General features: G+C 40.5%; 1 long non-coding RNA gene across 2 annotated transcripts; it reads right to left on the bottom strand.

The window, feature by feature from the left end:
* Positions 1 to 3,912: 3,912 nt before the first annotated feature.
* Positions 3,913 to 11,892, bottom strand: LOC127476919 (uncharacterized). Of its 2 annotated transcripts, none has more exons than XR_007906777.1 (3): positions 10,488 to 11,892; positions 8,190 to 8,294; positions 3,913 to 4,642 (listed from the first exon to the last, which is right to left on the bottom strand). It is a non-coding gene; the product is annotated as an uncharacterized LOC127476919 (long non-coding RNA). The 2 variants fall into 2 exon arrangements; XR_007906776.1 differs by lacking the exon at positions 3,913 to 4,642 and adding an exon at positions 5,637 to 8,082.
* Between the last annotated feature and the right edge of the window lie 5,270 nt (positions 11,893 to 17,162).

The following is a 17,162-nucleotide window of genomic DNA, read 5'->3' as shown; positions in this document are numbered from 1 at the left end:
AGGGATTTGTATCCCCCCCATTAAGACTTTTTCCCCTGATACATGAGGTAATCAATGTTATACTATCACAAAAAATAACCTAAACATCATTGTATAACATACAAATAATAACATGAGCATTAATCTATAGCTGAGGCTCTGAAGGAGGGAGCCACAGTTCTCATCACCTTCAGGTGAAGTTGTAGAATTTTTTTTTTTTTTTTAGTTTTATAGCTCTTACTGATCTATCCTTAGGGAAATTGGTCAGAAATCTGACATACCCCCCAAAAATTAGTGATCACAAGAACATTTTGACCCAAAGAACTTGGTCGGAGTCATCATTGGAATTCAACTGGAAAAATCCACAGTGTATATCGGTCCAATCCAGGATTGCATTGACACTGTTGTCCTCTAAAACAGGATCCTTTGGAATGTCCTTGTAGCTCTACCACAGCTGATAATGCAGCACTGCTCCCAGACAAGGCAGAGCTCTGCTCCTCATCTTCACAAAACAACAGGGTCAAAATAAAGGGCCAGATGCCACAGTGTGAGTAATTCTGGACACCTGGAAGTCCACGTGAAAGCTGGAGCATCCTATTCTTGGAATTATGCCAAAATGTCCTTTGGAAGCCTAAATCCTTGAGTGGATCTGACCAAGCTGATGTGATCATCTGAGATGTCTAGAATTTAAAGGCTTCTTCTATTCCTGGAATACCTTAAACCCATCTATTTTTCCTTGTCTGATAAGAAATATCCAGATTATCTCCAATACAAGATTTTATTTTAATAAAATCTACTGAAAAGTACAAACTGGAACAGTTTAATTAAAATCAGGATAACGGGAAGGTTTTCCAAGTAGTGAGAAATTTTCATGGCTCAAAGTGTATTAATCACATATTAATTATCACTGCAATACTTAAGTCCAAATAATGATTCAACCAGAAAGAAAAGTATTGACAGAAAAAATTAAGAAAAGTTATTAGGATAGATAGTCAAAAGAATTATTTGTGTCAGTGTGACATCAGTAGTTGTTCAGATGACTATAAATATGAAATGCTTCCTTGTGTTTCATGAAGGTGGAATTATACTAAAAAGTACATCTTGATATTGTAGGTGCCACTGGAGACTGGAATTAAATACTCATTCAAAACTTTACTCAGTTTTACTTTCTGTAAGTGCCTACCTAAGCAACAAAATCCCTCACTCCCATGACCAAGCCAGGGGTGATATTGCTTTGTCTGGTATTTTCACCACTAGCAAAATCTCTCCCCTAAGCTAAATACTTTTTTTTCTCAGAAGAAAGTTCTCAAAAACTTGGTTTTCACCCTTAAAATTTGAAAATTTCAAACCACCTTTAAAATCCAGAAAGAATCATCAGCTAAATAGCTATAACATTTGTAAACTTCACCTAGGGCATTAAGAATCTGAACTGGATAAAAGATCTGTCCCACTGTGGTCCTGAGCTGTGGGAAAAGGCACACTTGGACATTACCAAACTCTTCCAACAACCATCAGCAGGAATGTGTTGTGTTGCTCTGGAAAATGCAGTCTCAAATGGAAGAACTGTTATTATTTGCATGATACTGGAATTATTGCTTTCCAAGTGGAACATGGGAGACAGTGAGAGATTGCAAAAAAAAAAAAAAGCATTTATACATTAAATATCTGGAGGGAGCACTTTCAGTTCTGCTGGAAACTCCGCAGTTTCCACAGAGCCTTGCAGTAGACTGTACAAATGCCTAAGAAAGAGTAAAGGTGTCTTGGATCAGGCAGCACCCAATATGTTTATGCAGCCTTGATGGGAAGGGACATGTTTATTCAAGCTGCTGGCCAAAATTATATGTGCTAGAGGCTGTTAAGGAAGTGAAAGAATTTATTTTTTGTAGCAGTGCTATGTTATATATATATATATATATATATATATATACATATAAGAAAACCCACCTAAGAAGAATGGATTTTAAGAAATATCAAGCCTGGCTTTCACAAACTGGAGAAGGAATAGGGGAGAGGAAAAACAGGGTGGGGGACAGGAAAATACTTTTAGCTGGACTTTTGCTTCACAGAAACTCAAGAGTGACTCAGTGTGAGCAGACAGTCAGACACTGCAGCACTTTGTGCTCCACAGAGGTGACACAGTCCCACCCTCCCTCCCTTCCCAACACTACCAATGCCTCCATCCTTAAAAATCTGTCCTGCTGTGCAGCAGGGATCAGAAATCCAGCCTAGCTGAACTCCAAGTATTTTTTTCTTATGGATTAGATTTCACCCAGGTGAATTCCCTGCAACAATGAACGGCGAGCTTGTGGGTATTATGGAAAATAATATCTATTTTATTCCATCCCTCTAATGGGATAATATCTATATTATGCCATTTCTCTAAGCATGTGGCATCTCATCCTTAAGTCCAAAAGATATATAAGTGAAAACTCCATGATCATGCATGTTTGAAAAGCTGCAGAGCAATCCTGCCAGATTCTGCAGTGACTCTGAAAGCTGCATTTTTTAGCCAGAGCCTCCTTGCTCTAAACACTGGAGCTGTATCTCCTTGCTAGACTGAGCTGTATTTCACTATTGAAGTGTAACTCATGTGCAAGGGCCTCATATAATCTGCCTCAAGGAATTATTACTGCACTTAAAGCAAATTGCTTTGCAAGCGCTGGCTTTTCGTTTTGTAATAAATCTAGACTTTCTTTGTCTTGCTTTGTTTTGTTTCAGTGCACAACATTCCCTCACTGGCTTTTCTTCCCCAGATATTTGAATAATTGTTATTTTCAAAGCAAGAAGTTTTGCTTGGTTAAATATAAATATGCTTGTATAAATTGGCATACCTCAAAATACACAGAGAAAGGGACATGAGGCAGCAAAGAGAAAATGAAGGGAGCACACTGAAAGAGAAAAAAAGAGAAAATAGAAGTTTTCCCTGTTTGAGTCACTGCAGCTCCTCAACTCACATTTGTGATGCTTACAAGGGAGCTGAAGTTGCTGATTCTCCAGTAGAACTTGGGAAGATGCAGCTATGGAGCAGATGATTTTGTGGACACACAGCCTGCCTCCCTCTGCCATAGGCAAGCACAGAGGTAGAGCCTTGCAGAGCCAGCTGAGTCTGTTCTATTTTTTAATTAAGTGTGTAAATTCCCTTGGATATCCTTTTAACATAAAGAAAAAAATCCAGTTTTTAACAGGAGCATTTATGCCATTTTCTTGTCAAGCCGAACAAGGAAGTCGTGAGTAGGGTGAAGGAAATTAATTCTATCCCAGCCAAAACCAGGACAAGGTTTGCATACTTTTATTTTGCCCTTTTTCTAGGAATTCTCTCACAGGGTGATCCTGAACTGTTTGCCCATCTTCCCAGGGACTGGATCCCTACCAGCCCCACCCAGCCCCAAAGGAAAGCCACAGTCATGCTGGAAAAAGAGCTTTGGTTGCTCTTCCACTGATGGAGGCTGTGGGTACCACAGCAAAGGGCTGTTCAGCAGGTATCAGCAATGTGAAGAAGAAAGGATTTTGGTGCAGGCTGTGTCCAGATGTGTAGCTGTGGTGTGGAGAATATGTTGCTTCACGCAGCAGTTTGCACTTTATCATGTGGAGGCTGAATTCTTTGGGGTTTTTTCTTAGGCAAACAAAATATTGCTGTGCTATCCTTAAACCAGCAGTTCCTCCCACTGGAAAAGCCCAGGCACCTCAGCTTTAATTCTTATGATCTAACTCTTGGCTTCCCTTCTCCCTCTCCTGATACTGTGACTCAGGAAAAACAGAAATTACAATAAAATCTTCAAAATATTTAATAGAGTCGATCTTGAATTTTACAGGCAGAGATCTTGGGATCTCTTTACCCCGTAGCTTCACTGAAACACTTTGCAACTGAAGAAATTTAAAAACAAATCTATGAAAGGGTTTAGTTTCCCATGATTTAAGCTCAGTTTTAAAGAACATTTAGCACCTATGAGCTCTGTGCTTTGTGTAAATGCAGTTGCCAATATTATTTAATTATCTGCATTACCTTGCACTTGCCATCTGTTCCTTGAATGGAACCTCTGTACCAGATTATGCTTAACATTAAATTAATGAAGAAAAATGGAGCTGTAATTGCATTTTCTAGTAAACTGTTGTCTCAGCTCTATCTTTAGTGTCATTTACAGCAGGTGGGGAGCAGCAAGGGATTTGGTGAGGGTGCCTCAGCACACAAAGTGGGTCATGGTTAGGCCCTCTGGAAGGTCATTCCCTGAACCTGTCAGGGTTATCCAGGGCACTGCTGGGCTAAGCTGGTCCTATTTCCAATGGGAGGGAAATTCAGTAGAATAGGACATAATGGAATGTGGAATCTTTGTCCTGGAAAGGACAAACATACTTGTAAGTCAGTATTTCCAGGCGATGCATTTATTAAGGTTTTTCAATTTGAAATAGATGTCTTGGGAAGGTTTTGGCAAAGCAAGTGCCAAGGACATGAACAGTCAATGTGTCATCTGACAACCCAAGCCATTTGTATCCAATGGGACACCCCAAACTCATGACACCTGAAGCTGTGGCTGCTTCCAAGGAATTCTAGCTTAGGAGTACAGTCTCAAAGGGCACAGAGATGAGAGTCCTTTGAAGACTGGCTTGTCACTTTGAGGAGGAAAAGCCTGGTTCGTGCATTGTTTGGAAATTTCTTCCGTGCCTCCTAGAGAACACACAAACAAAAAAGAAAGTGAAAATACACAAAAGAATCTTCCAAGAAAATGTTGCAACCAAAGAAAACAGCAAAGAATTTCCTTTGTTTGGAACAGCAAATACAAAGAAAATCTCTACAAACAAACTCCTCTCAGCAACGATATGAGTTCAGTTCACAGTGCGGGTCATGAGGTCCTGAAGTTCTGCTCCCATTTTGGGAGGAATTACTGAAGAAATCCCTCATAACCCCGGTGAAGTGCGTTGTGTTTGACAGCACGGCCGGGTCTCCAGCTGACTGCAGGACTAACACACACTTCAAGCTCGGTGTGGAAAGCTGTGACTCTCCAGGGGTGGATAGGAAGCCTCTGTTATTTTAGATATTGCTCGTGCTACGTGGACACTGCCACCTCCAGGTCACCCGTTAAACTCCAACACCAGCCCATGAGCTGCATCTGGTGCTCCTTGTGCAACCAACTGAGGGTCGTTGCCCTGAGAACCTCAGCACACAGCTCTGAAGGTCAAGTCCCTCTGGAAGTTTGCTTTATGCCCACAGTATTTTTTCCCTGTGCTTCAATATCCCCCAGTTCGCTGATTTAATCCCGGAACTCCAGCCAAAAGCACATCGGTATTAAACACTCCGTCCATGAATTTGTTGCAGCAGGATCTGGCAAAAAAACCAACGGTTTTCTCTCAGCCTTTTATCTGTGATAAGTAGAGTTGATAGTGATATGAATGATGGGTGTGAAAAGGCTCCTAGAAAACCCCAGCCACTGCTGCAGTGCCCGTGCCAAGGGTGCAGGCTGCCTGCTGTGGGGGTTAGCACATCTATTAACATGCAGAGGAGATTTCCCTCTTAAAATACCTGCATTCTGTATTCATGGGTTCAGCTGAAAAATGCAAAAATGACATTTAAACCCTGAATTTAACAAAAAAAGTCACAAGAAGTGTCTTTCAGTGCCTTCTGTGCAAATTTGTGAACATTTTCTATATGAAGGGGTCTGAACAATTATTTCATTTCTTTGCATATGTAGTTGGAAGTGCTTTGCTTTTCCCAGCCATTTCTTTTGAGTCCCATTGTTGTGATCATGTTAGTGTCCTACCCATTTATTCTTTAAGGCTGGTATTTTGCTGTGGCACTCTGAAACAGAAGACTGTAAATCCAGGGAGTACATGACAAATGTCAAAAGAGGGAATTAACCCACTAAAAATGCCCAGAACTGCTTCTTTTAATATCTCTCCTCCACTTTTGTGGGTTTTTTAAGTCATTTAGGGAAGATCCAAACCCCAACACTATTAACAGGAACATGCAAAGGGCCCTTTGAACCTGGAGGTTTTCAAATCTTCATGTTTTATTATATAAAATGGAATGTTTGCATGTTTACTTTCTCACCTGTTTTTTTTTTCTTATTTTTTAAACTTATTTAAAATCACAGTTGTCACCGTGTTCTTCCCCTTGAGTTTCCATGGGAGGAACTGGTACAACAGGCATTGTGAGCACTGAACAAAAGAGATGGAAATGATAAACTGCATCAAAAGTTGCTTTAGAAACAGTTTCTAGTGGTTAGCTTCAAATCCTGGGCCTGCTAGCCAAGAACATGGATGCTTTTTGAATTCAGTGGAAATATCTAATTTTAACAGATGAAATAAATGGAACTAAGCATGTAATAAGGGCACTATTCAGTATAAATGCAGCAGAGATGGTCCAATAGAGATTACCTAATGAGCATCAGCTCTAGTTACAAACTAAAAACAAACATCTCCCAACGTTCTGCAGGAGTAACAGGCCCTCGGGAAATGCCCAAACCCAAACATCAACCTCCAGTATAGAAAATTTAATAGTTTATTTACTAGCAATGATGCTACTAGGTGCTCCTGGTCTGAATATCAAGAAATCATACATGCAGCCTAGTTTTTCACTGTCCCAAAAGCAAGTGAAGACAGCCACGAGAGTACTTCCAGATGTTAGAGGAACCTGCCACATTTCACAGATTCAGGGTTTTCTTTTTAAGGCCATTTATAGAACTTTGGAAAGAGCACAGTGTATCACGTTATTAAATGCTAGGGAGGAATATTTTATTTTTACAACGAATTAAAGACACGACTTAGGGGGTTTTTTTGCAATCACTATTAACATCTGTATTCCAAAAAAGGAATTAGGTACCTATAGCTAAATAAGTCCTTACCATTATATGGATGGGTTTGTACCAAAGAATGTGTCCTAAACTCGGATATAAAAAGGTATCCAAACATTCAACTGGGGCTGATGTTATTGAGAAGTTCACAGAATTTATGTCTATTTAGGCTGCCATGTTCAGTGCTACAAACTTTGAGGTACTTTAAGTAGTAATTGCCAAACAAGCAGCAAGAATTCAAGAATGACCTCTCAAAAGCACTTCAGAGAAGGGATGTCTCTGTGCATTTGTGGGGAAACATGCTGAGATCTCACCACCAGTCCAGAGCAGTAGCCAGCAGGTTTTGTTGTGATGCTTTGTACATCATAACAGCATTTCTGCCTCACACAGAACAGAAGAGTGCACACAAATCATAAAAGGGAGAGAGGAATATTAGGAGTATCCCCATTTAAGATGAAGTTGAATTAATTCCTTTACTCCAACTGAAATTGGATTTAGCTTGATGAGAATTGGAAAGAATTCTCAACAATTAACATGGTCTGCATTTTGCATTAGCAGGCTGTCAATAAGCCAAGTCCTCTTGGTAGCCTTGAGCTTGCCTAGTTCTGACAAACTCCTATCTTTTATGCAAACATTAACTCACTCCTGGCATGCAGTGTTCTTGCAAATACTGCCATAGCACAGATCAGAGGAACATGATGGAGATTTAAAATATCAAGTACTAAATATTGTAGGTGTGCAGGCAATGTACTTGCCAAAGGCAACAACCCAGGGAAGACATAAAAACAACCCCTCATGTGCTTGGTTCCACAGCACCACAGTCCTACTCTGGGGTAAAAACTCCTGTGGCAACCAGGAAGCCCCCAGGAGCTGCAGTGATCCCTCTGTGAGATGGTTCCACGGAATGATCACGGTTATTCAGAGCAGGTTCTGCTTCATGGAGCTGGTGACTTTATAATAAAGGCACCTACAGATCCTGATCTATAAATTATCCTTGCTAGGTGATGAAAGCAGCTGCATTGTTTATGCACATCTTGGTTCTGCTCTACAGGGGCAAAAGTTAGTGCAGGTGTTCACAATGAGGTCAGTAAATCACGCTTTTCAAAGCCTCACGTGCAGCAGGTTGGAGGTGCATCTGAAGCTGAGCCTTAGTTCCCTTCTTTTCCTCTTTTTAACCATAACACCTCAAAAAAAATAGCCTTCTGTCCTCCCATCTGGGTACAAGTCTGATTTTACAGCTTCTACAGTTGCACTGCCTTCATGGAAGAGACAAGAGTCCCTCCTGAAACTTTACATAATTTGTGACCTTTTGGAAGCCCTAAAACAAAGCAGAACACAAGGGTGGGAATCCACCATTCTGGTTATTAATAACTGCAAAAAAAATATTAAATTGTGCTGAAGAGAAATGATAACACCTGTTCTTACCTTCCAGCTGCTTGAAACAACATTGTTGCTGAGCTTCAGGGATTCAGGGAAGAAATTGTTTTTGCCTGATGCAGTTAGATACAGAGTCTTTAGGGATTCCAGAAACTGCACAAAAACATGGAAGGGAGAGGAAATAAATAACTTTCAAGGAAATAAAATCAGACAGACCACCTTTATCCTTTTCCACTCAAACAAGAGAGCATACATGGGAGCCCAGTTGGTTTTTTTTTTACCCAGAATATTATTAACAGAGGTGATTTTTCAGCCAAGTATTAATCTTGTTTTAAAAGACAGAGATCAACATGATTTATGGGATAGAGCCCATGGACCTTTATTGTACAGTTTCTGACATGTAGAAGGGCAGCTGTTGCTGGGAAGGGCAGTGCAGGACTCAAAGGAACCCATCAAACCTTCTCAAAAGATGCAAAGTCCAGCCATTCATGTTGATTATAACAAAAGGAATGTTATCACCTGTTTTTATCCTGTTCACCTGCAAGAGTGGCATCTGATCAGCAAACATGTTGACAATCTGGGCACTGGAAAAGTTTTATTTACTGTGAGTGAAACCCTTCAGCTGAGACACAAGAGCCCTTTCTGAATGGGAAAGTTTATTTTCTCATCGGAGCGGTGGGAATTTGGCATCCTGCTCCCTTAAACAATACGAAAACTCTCAACCTGAAATTAGCTCAGATATAAATCTAACAGCACCCAAATATTTCTCATGATGGAAAGCCTCTGAGATCCCAGCATGGGCAGCAACAGACGAAGCAGATGGGATGTCATTGCAACCAGTCAATGGCACGGGGACAAAATTGCATTTATGCAGTGCTTTAATCAAGAAAAATTTTACACCACAAAGTGGTGCACAAAGAAAGGCTGTGTGCTTTCCTCCTGCAAAGGGAAAATAGCTCTGGAATTAAACAGATAGCCTTAGGCTTCTTGCCACAGTAAATCTCTCCTAAACCCTTTCACCCCACTCCAAGGGTGGGAGTGGGAGGTGCAGGACATGGCAGGGTTAGCCAAGACTTCCACTGCTCCCCAGAGAACTGGGATTGCCACAGCTGCTAAAACGAGGAGTAGGATTTATGCTGCATGTTTGGAATAGCGCTTGTGTTAAGTAATATATACTACTTAAATTGTAAATTTTTTTTCTCTAGTATATATGACACAGCTCTACCATTTCTGGAGTAAGGGGAAAAAAAACCCAAACCACACTTTAAGCTGTTTAAGATAAATTCACCCAAAATGTCTGCATTGTGTCTATGATGCTGTTCCACTGAATTTACAGACTCAGCTGTGTCTGAGGATCCTGGCTGGTTTCTTGTTTACCCTTTTGACAACAATGCCAGGCACTTCCTAAAGTTACACTGCATCAAGAAAGGAATCAATGGGAATTTGTTGATTGACACCAGCTGTGAATTCACACAGGAATTTAGTGGAAATATTGCATGTTTGTTGTAGTGGAAAAAATAATCTCAGCATTGCAATTGATCTCTGTATTATCCAGGTAGTCTGTCTGTACACAGAGTAACATGATGTCTTGTTGCTATTTACAGGTGACTTCAAGGGCAAAAAATCCCTTCTGTCCCTCTAAGAAAAGCCATGTGTAGTCAGCTGGTGTGTTCTCCCTAGAAATGATTTTAGAATAATGGATTAAGTGATGCAGAATACATAGGTGAATGCAAGTTATAAAGTTGTAGCCATCTTTATGTAAGTCACGTTATTTATATCAAGTTTAATATAGCCACAGTTTCAATCACTGTTATTTTAACATATTTATTTAAAAATTAAAGAATGCCTTTGCTGCCTGCCAGCTGTATCACAGCCACATCAGTTATCGTGCAAGAGATCAGTCATTTAAATTCAGTGCATGACAAAGTGTAGGAAAAAGAAATATTCCCACAAATGCAAACATTATGAGCAAAGTGCTTTATACGTTGTAAGCCACAAAGTCAGCTGGCTGTTTTAACTGAGGCGTTCACTGCTCTCTCCCTGTTTATAAATAGCATTATGAAGGGTGTTTTATATGCTCTAAACCACCCCGAGAACACAATTTTAATATTCCACGATTCATATGTTCGTTTACATATGGTGAGAGAACATAATCTTAACCTTTGGATTTGAAAGCCCCTAAACCCCATGTTGTCTTGATGGAAACAATTATGATGAAAGCAAAGCAAGAGCAAAGCTGACTTCCAAAACTGTGGGTGACACAAGCAGTCATTGAGCTCCACCCCTGCACCAAAGCACAAACTTTCTTGTTCAGGAAGGCCCTGTGTGCAAGAAATGAACTCATACCTCAGTTCCTGTGACAGGTCAATTTGGTTTTAATGTCATACTGCTGGGGAGTTACCTCTCAGGCAGGTCAGGGGAGATAGAAGAAAAAATAGCAGGAGAGACTGAGGAGACACAATCCAATTAGTCAGGCGGGAGGTGATGTCAAAGGCGGGGTTCAATTACAGCAAGATTATTAACTGTGATCCTGTCAGCCTGAGATAAGCACACTCAGCCTGGTACCAGACATGCAAACACACTCAGTTTTAACACTAGCCATGCTAATTTAAGCCTGTTGAGGAGTCACTGTGACACAGTGTTAGGGACACAGTGCCCAGGGGAACCATCAGAGCTGTTTGCTGTGACTGAGATGCTCCTGGTGGAGATCAGTGAAGCCAACACAGCTTTGGCTTCTCCCAACAGCCCTGAGGGGATCACACCAGGATGAGCCAGGAGCTGACCAGCCCTTTTTTTGCCTGGCAGTGGTCCCTATAAAACAAGGGAGGAGGGGACACAGGGCTGTGGTCTGTCTAGAAACAGCATAGATTCAGTCAATTCAGTCAGTGCTGTTATGGGTGGAGAGCTTGAACTGATAAATCATTTTGTCTTGATGCATCTTTTGCTTCTGAAAACACACTCTTTTTAATAATAAAAAAGGAGAAATTTAATAGCCCAGAGACATTCTAGATGAGGCCATCTCTTTGTATTTGTTGCATAATACCAAAAAAAAAGACATGAAAAATCTGTTTCTGGCTTCCATTTTCTCTTTAAAAACCAGTCTAACACAAAATGAACCATTTCTTCTTCACACAATTTTGCTTCATGAATGTGATCTCCTTAGAGCAGACAGAAAGAAGATGACTTTACAGTCCTTATTAACAGAGGTTCTCTTTGTTTCAGGGATGTCTCCATTTTACTACTTATTTCAGAGTTCTAAACAAATATCAGCACGTCACATAAATTAAGAAGATTAAATAGAGGCATCACTAAAAAAAGCAAGCCAGGTTTAACCCTGGTGGAAAGGATGAATTAAGCACAATGACATCAAACAGGAACAGGAAACTTGGGGAAGCAGTAGGTGATTACTGTCTCTTAATTTATGAGAAGGATTAGAGTGTAAAGGCTTGAAGAGAGCACACAGAATAGAATAGGTGCTTTTTACTGCAGAATAATTATGCAATGTGAGACAAGGACATCCTCTGCTTGCTGATCTTACTGCAGAGCTCTCATCTCTAGCCATGGAAAGCCCAAAGACTTCTGCTGCTTTAAAAACTTGTCTCCATCACACAGTAATGAGAAATTCAGCCTTCCCAATAAATCACATCAGCCTGCCCCCTTTGTTCAACACTGAGTTCCCTTGTCCCTCTCTTTCTTATTAACTTCAGCTCCACAGGGAATTACCATATCTGACACCAAGGCCTTACAACCTGTGCTCCATCCCCCCCTGAGCTGACAAAGGTGTTATGAAAGCTGGGCCTGGTGATCTCTAAGATGGGCTTAGGGATTTTCCTCTGTGTGGTTAAAGCTGTAACTTTATTTTTCTTTTTTTTTCTTTTTTTTTTCTTTTTTTTTTCTTTTCTTTTTCTTTTTCTTTTTCTTTTTCTTTTTCTTTTTCTTTTTCTTTTTCTTTTTATTTTTATTTTTATTTTTTCTTTTCTTTTCTTTTTTCTTTTTCTTTTTCTTTTTTTTATTTTTATTTTTCTCTTTCCTTTTTCTTTTTCTTTTTTCTTTTTCTTTTTCTTTTCTTTCCTTTTTATTTTTTCTTTTTCCATTTCCTTTTCATTTTTGTTTTCTTTCTCTTTCTCTTTTTCTTTTTCTTTTTCTTTTCCTTTTTCTTTTTATTTTTATTTTTACTTTTACTTTTCTTTTTCTTTTTCTTTCCTTTTTCTTTTTCTTTTCTTTCCTTTTTCTTTTTCTTTTTCTTTTTCTTTTTCTTTTCCTTTTTCTTTTTCTTTTTCTTTTTCATTTTCTTTTTCTTTTTCTTTTTCTTTTTCTTTTTCTTTCCTTTTTCTTTTTCTTTTCTTTCCTTTTTCTTTTTCTTTCCTTTTTCTTTTTCTTTTCTTTCCTTTTTCTTTTTCTTTTTCTTTCCTTTTTCTTTTTCTTTTTCTTTTTCTTTTTCTTTTTCTTTTTCTTTTTCTTTTTCTTTTTCTTTTTCTTTTTCTTTTTCTTTTTCTTTATTGAAGCTCCTGGGAGTACTCCAAGACATAAAGAAAATTTGATTTTTCCATTTGCTCATGTCAGCCTTCAGTTTTCAAGAACACATTTAGATCAGTAACTGAAATGGGATTTTTTGACCACACCAAATTCATGCATTCTGATAAACTACTGCACATATCTTACTCTTGTCTCAGCATGCCTGGAACAGTATATGTAAAGATATCCTTAAAACAGGGGGGGAGAAAGAGAGGAAAGAGAAAGAGAAGATAGAAGTGACATATTAGGAATGAAAAATGCTACTAAAAAGAAATATATATTTTCTTGGCACAAACAAGAGGCTTCTTTTTCGTTGCCAAAGTCAGGTCAGATTACTTTTCAGAGTTATGCAAACCTCAAAGTTTTGCCTGGAGGAGATCCCTGGGAGAGAATTTGAGGAAGGTTCATTCCAATTCCTGCTATTTGATCCACCAAGGAGAACTCCTGCTGGCATTAGCTCAGCACACCCTGGGATGCTGTTGGCCTGGCACCCTGGAAAAATGAGAAGTGTTGCTGGTGGGGAAAAGGCAAGTGGTCCCCATGCACGACTTCAGAGAGCCCCAGGCACAGGTTATACAGAACTGGCCCTCCACAAACAGCATTCAAAATCCAGGGGGAAGTTAGCTGGCTATTTTACATCAGAGCTGCTGTCACCTCCAGTGTTTTGTGTTGTACCACAGCCCCAGTTACTGACCAGGGTCCTGTCATGCCTTTGATAATCATAACAAAACCATCGGTTTCTGTGGAAGAAGATTGAAATGAGCTTTCCTTTCATAATTCCACATTACAGTACCTGCATGACAGGCTTTTGACTGCTCTGGGACGTGTTTTCTTTGTTTGGCATTCCAGTACCTGACCCTGTGACACCAAGAAAGGTGGAAAAGATGCTTTTGGCACTTGCATACTTGTATCATGCTACAGCTTGCCAGGAGGAAAGGAACAAAAGCTGAGCCTGCAGGGATGTCCTGTAGTAATGGCCTATTAATCCAAAAAGAGTAATCACTTATCTGTCAACTAAATGAATTTAGAAAACATTTTAAATAGCTTCCCTGCTCATCAGTAGCATAATAAGCACAAATGTGCCAGTTTCTACAGTCTCCTAAACCAAGCTAAATCCACTGCACTTAAAGCATGAGAGCAGCTACTACACCCTGAGGGCTGTGTTAATACATCAGTGCTCCTTCAGCAGAGCAGCATTTCCCCAGAGCACGTCCCCTGGAACATTTTCTCCTCCCTGACCGAGAGGATCTTTACCTTGTCAACCTGAGAACAATTTGCAGAGTGTAAAGAGACAAAGAAATGGTTTTTCTTATTTATTTTTTCGTTATGCTTTTAAAATTACTGTTCTTTTTTTTGATTTGCCTTTGCTGTGGTGTATAACATTGCCCATAGTCACCCCATCCCAGGAGCAACAGCAGGACAAGAGGAATGTCCTGTTAATGCTGGGCATTTAATTGGCCTCTGCCAGCTGAGAGATCAGTCCTTGGACTGCAAATTCAATAGTGTTTACAGGACACAGAGCATAGAATTGCACACCTTTCTGCAATATAACAGAAGTGGGAAGGCTACCTGAGAGAGCCAGCTTTGAAAAGAAAAATTCTCTGACTCCTGTTGGACACTGAAAACACTCGAACAAATCACAAAGGATGACCTGAACCCATGTCCCAGAATGGGAGACAGACCTATAAACCATCTTTTCTTTCTTACAATGAAATATCAATATGGACCTACACAAAGCCATTTTCTCAAGTCAAAGAAAGCTTCAAATGCTTAGACATTTGATCTTCATTTTTTACAAACCCCATGGTTTTTAAATGCCTCCTCAGCCTCAGATCATCTCTTTAGACTTTTTGATTTTGTATTTCTGATATTATTCAATCATAGGGAGATTTATGGGTTTTTTTCTGAGAAAACAGAGGTGAAACAGTAGAAGCTTAATGATGTGTGTAACAGTGCTCTGTGAAAAGCACACTTGTAAAAACTGAATCCTGGCATAACCTATTTATTACCTTGCAATTATTTCTTGATCAAGTCTACCCAGTTCAGCACTGAAAGGATGAGTTTGCTCCTGCCTGTCACTGAGAGCTCAATAAAGGGAAAGTCTGATATTTTCTGGGTCATGCTCTCTGAACAGATCTCACAAAAAGAATGTTGAAAAATCTCACTCACAGTATGTGAGCCAGAACCCCAGTTACCTTCCACTTCTACAGGACTGAGAAAGTCTCCTAAAGAGCAGCAATAGGTTATTTAAAGACCAAAGTAAATAGATCTGAGTGTAAGTACATACAGGAAACAAGATCAAGGTGTCTCTTGATTGTACCAGGGGAGACTTAGGTGGGATATTGGGAAAACTTTCTTCATGGGAAGGGTTGTCAAGCACTGGAAGAGGCTGCCCAGGGCAATGGTGGAGTCACCATTCCTGGAGGGATTCTAAAGATGTGGAGATGAGACACTGGGGATATGATTTTGTGGTGGCCTTGGCTGTTGGACTTGACAGTCTCAGAAATATTTTCTAACTTCGACAATTCTAAGAGTCTCTGACAGTGAATTCTGTACAGGATGTTTTTGACAAGAGCCCCAAACTGGGTCTCATCCAACAAGTCTTTCCAGCAGGTGTTTTTTAGGCTTATAAAGACACAGGTTACCTTCAGCCAACCCAGGACAGTGATGATGTATTTTTGTATATCCTATAAACTTCTACTCTTGGGGACACGACTACATGGTGTGTTTGTAGGCAAATATAACCCAATAGCACATCTATCCCAGTCTCTCTGCATTTCTTTTTTCTTGGAATTACTCCCACACCAATCATGGCTACGTAGCCTCCAGTTTGCTTGGATTAGAGGGAGAGAGAGGGGCCAGTAAAACATGACTCAAGCACATGCAAGATCCTTCAGCCAGAGTCCAGGAAAAGCCTTTTGACAAAACCAACACACCATGTGGTCTGAGACCTCCACAGCTCCAGGCTGCACCACTGCCATGAGGTGAGAGCACTGCTGGGATGGGTTTTATAGGGATGCAGTGACTGTGCTGGTATTTCCCTAAGTTGTTACAGATGTAGATGAATGAAGTCAAACCTTCCCCCAGCACTGAACCCCCTTTGTGGGCACAGGGCTCCCTCAGTGCAATCCTATTTATTCTGATTTACTGTGCTCTTGGCTGTGTTCGTGAGGATCAGGACACCCAGGGAGAAGGGGCTGTTTTCCTTTAGTTTCTCCTGGAGCCTGGTGCCACAGCAGAAGCTTCTCTGCCTCACCAAGTGTGCTGCTCCTCATGGCAGCTCCTCAGCTGGGAAGGTGTCAACCATGCTACGACCAAGAAGCAAGTTTATAAAGAAATGTAGAGGGAATAAGAAATTAAAAGACCTAATCTGGAAGAAATGTATGTACTACTTCTCTTACTGAAACGCTGGAGACAGGCCAAAAGGCAGATGAAAGAATAACATGACCCCTAGAAAATTTGGAATAATTTTAGAAATGAGATCTATTTAAACTTCCAAAGGTGATCTGCCACTAATTTGACCCTAATCTAGAGTGAAATGTAAAAAAAACCCAACAAACCTGATAGTAGAGCATTTAAAAAAAAAATCAAAACAAAGACATAGTAAAACTGAAAGACTGGAAGCTGAAACTACATAAATTCAAAGTGGAAAAAGGGTGATGCCTTTTGCTTGGTAGCTGTCAGTCACTGCAAGAACTTCTCATGCATGGTTTCCCCATAACTTAAAATTCTTAAACAAAAGTGGATGTCTTTCTAAAATATATCCTTTTGTTGAATAGTGCAGTCTGCCCTGTATTACATATAAAGTCAAATATTCCCTTCTAGCCTTAATCTATGAATGGTTATATACTTGTTTATTTATAAAGTTACTTGTTCCTATAGGACAAGTTTGTCGCCCCCCCCCCCCCCCACTCAGGGTGATGATGTTTTCAAGACAGCAAAAGAAACCAGCCAAGACAAGGTGTGTTGGACAAAAATATGCTGCCAGCCTGACATCTGTGAGTCACAGCTGGACCTGCAGGGGTGTCAGCAAGGGACTCTTGAGACTGAGGCCTTTAAAAATGCCAGGTGAGCAGCCAGTGCTGTGTCACAGCCCTGAGTGTGCCATCCTGGGCTGTCCTGGAGGGGACAACCACCTCCTCTGCACCTTTCTCTACCCTGTGCTTCCCCTCCAGTGCTGGGGAGGAAATTTCCCCTCACATTTCCAGTGACTGCTGTGCCCTCACGCTCCCTTCCCCAAACAAAACACGCCCAATAAATAGGTGCATTTTTTTCCCCCTGGCTCACAGATGTTGTTGCAACAGCTCTGCAGAGGAGCTGCAGGTGGCCTTTGGGCTCCCAGTGGAGACTCCCATGCAACAAAGGCTTGCAGGTGTTTCCCATGTCTTTGTGGTTATTCCCTTGGAAAAGCATCTTGCCTGCTGCTTGAGAAAACATTGCTTGGCCGAGCAGGTTGTTTGCCTTGGGTTTGGCCGCCCACCCACGCCGAGCCAGAGCGTGTTTTAT

The sequence above is a fragment of the Manacus candei genome, unplaced genomic scaffold (genome assembly GCF_025592945.1).
Source record: "Manacus candei isolate 608988 ecotype Guabito, Panama unplaced genomic scaffold, ASM2559294v1 h1tg000050l, whole genome shotgun sequence".
Lineage (NCBI taxonomy): Eukaryota > Metazoa > Chordata > Aves > Passeriformes > Pipridae > Manacus > Manacus candei.
The sequence above is the reverse complement of the archived record's forward strand: the minus strand, read 5'-3'. Positions and strand labels throughout refer to the sequence as shown.